This window comes from Neovison vison, chromosome 1, assembly GCF_020171115.1.
Source record: "Neovison vison isolate M4711 chromosome 1, ASM_NN_V1, whole genome shotgun sequence".
NCBI lineage: Eukaryota > Metazoa > Chordata > Mammalia > Carnivora > Mustelidae > Neogale > Neogale vison.
In genome coordinates this window covers 43,928,362-43,930,822 of record NC_058091.1, presented here as the reverse complement: position 1 = coordinate 43,930,822, position 2,461 = coordinate 43,928,362, and the positions used below count along the sequence as shown (strand labels likewise).

The window sequence follows — 2,461 nt, the reverse complement described above, 5'->3', positions numbered from 1 at the left end:
ACTAGTCATTCAATAGACTTTGATTGTTCCACTGTCCTCTTCAACACTTCCATTATTTTTTTTTTCTTTTTTGGGAACACTTATAATTCTTAGTTAGCTCTTTGTCCTCTACCCTCCACATGTATTGTCTTCTCTAATTATTTTATTCTTTCTGTCTTCTTTCCAGGCTTCTCATTTTTGTTTTTAGTACTGATTTGATGGGGGTAGGGTGGACTTTTCTTCTTTTTCAGAGGGTAGATTAGGTGATATGTGGTTCAAAATGTATTTCTCAATTCATCTTGACTGATGATGCATTTAGTGAGAATTCTACCAGGATTTTCTGAAATCTTTTCTTACCATTTGATCCCAAAGCCCCTTTTTCATTTTTGTGTCTTCAAGAATAGTTTATTAGGAGATTAAGAAGAGGCATATCAGCTCTTCTTCATGGTGTCTTGGAGTCTGCTTCAGAATGAAGCTGAATATCTCTTTCTCAGCTATTGGCTGCCAGAAACTCATTGAAGTAGACTGTGAACGCAAACATCATAACTATAATGAGAAGAATATCGCCGCAGAAGTTCCTGCTGCTGTTCTGGGGAAAGAATGGAAGGGTTACGTGGTCCAAATCAGTGGTGGCAGTGACAAAAAAGGTTTCCCCACAAAGCAGGGTGTCTTGACCCATGGCTGTGTCTGCCTGTTGCTGAGTAAGGGGCATTTCTGATATAGACCAAGGAGGACGGGAGAGAGAAAGTACAAATCTGTTTGGGGTTGCCTTATAGATGTTAACCTCAGTGTTCTCAACTTGGTCATTCTAAAAAAAGGGGAGAAGGATATTCCTGGACTGATACTGCTGTGCCTCACCACCTGGAGCCCCAAGGAGTTAGAAGAATCCACAAACTTTTCAGTTTCTCTAAAGATGATGTCCACCAGTTTGTTGTGAGAAAGCTTCTAAACAAAGAAGATAAGAAACCTAGAATCAAAGGGCCCAAGTTTTAGCCTCTTGTTACTCCATGTGTCCTTCAACATAAACACTGGGATATTGCTTTGAAGAAATAGTGCACTCAGAAAGATAAGGAAGAGGCTGCAGAATGTGCTAAACTTTTAGCCAAGAGAATGAAGGAGGTCTGAGAAAAACACTAGGAACAGATTGCCAAGAGACGGAGTCTGTCCTCTCTGACAGTTTCTACCTTTAATCTGAGTCCAGTAAAAAATGAGGTTTCCTAAGAGTGACAAATAAAAATGTCTTTTGATAAAACATCAAAAAAAAAAAAAAAAGAAAAAAAAAGAAGCAGCAGCCTTTTCCCCCCACCCCCCCAGGCTCCTACACTGTGTAGAATTCCTTACCATGTTAACTTGCAAGTCCAAATTCAGTAATTTAAAGTACTTGTAAATATCAAAAAGATATCTAGGTCACACTTTTTCAAACATCTCTTTGGACATTTATTTCTCATACTTTAATTCGTGATTAGGGTATAAATATCTCACCTTCCACATTTCCCCCATTGATTTTGTTAGCAATGTATTTTCTTTTTTTCTTTTCTTTTCAGTGTTCCAAAATTCATTGTTTATACACAACACCCAGTGCTCCATGCAATACATGCCCTCCATAATACCCAACCCCCCAAACCCCTCCCCTCCCCAACCCTCAGTTTGTTTCTCAGAGTTCACAGTCCCATATGGTTTGTCTCCCCCTCTGATTTCCCCCAACTCAGTTCTCCTCTCCACAAGGTATTTTCTGAAAAGATTTTATTTGTGAGAGAGAGAGAGAGTGAGCCATGGGAGGGGCTGAGGCAGAGGGAGAAGCAGACTTCCCACTAAGCAGGATGACGCAGGTCCCAATCCCAGGAACCTAAGATCATGACCTGAGCCAAAGGCAGATACTGAACTGAGTGAGCCACCAAGGCATCCCATTAGCAATGTATTTTTATTTATAAAGTTTTAAACAGTTTTTTGACCTCTGTCCTGAGAATTCGGAACACTCACTGTTTGATCTTTATGGAACTTTTCTTTCTTAGGATAAAAATATTAATCATGATTTTATAAATTTCTTATCTTTGAACAAGGTTTAAATTTGCAAATAGTTGTAAAAATAATTCATCAGCTTTCTAAAAATCTTGCATAATGCTGGAAGAAAAATACACTGAATCATAGAACATGTTCCTTTCTGTGACTTTCAGATGAAAAGAAATAAATTGATTATCTTGTATGTCTAGAACTCTACATTATGTATGCAATAGGGAATAAAGAAAGGAAACATAGTTCTTGAACCTAAAGAGTTCAAAACATTGTTGGAGAGAAAAAAAAATGCGAAGCAATACAAGATAGTATGTAATCAATGATCATGGATCAAAAAGAAAATAGATGGTGAGTGCTGTGAAGTGTGTAAACCTGGAGATTCACAGACCTGTACCCCTGGGGATAAAAATATATATTTATAAAAAAAAAAAAAGAAAATAGAAAATTACCTCTGGAGTGACTCTGTCCA

The 2,461-nt window shown here is 37.8% G+C and overlaps 1 pseudogene; it reads left to right on the top strand.

Moving 5' to 3' along the window:
• Positions 1 to 448: 448 nt before the first annotated feature.
• Positions 449 to 1,232, top strand: LOC122898760 (annotated as a pseudogene).
• Positions 1,233 to 2,461: the final 1,229 nt, after the last annotated feature.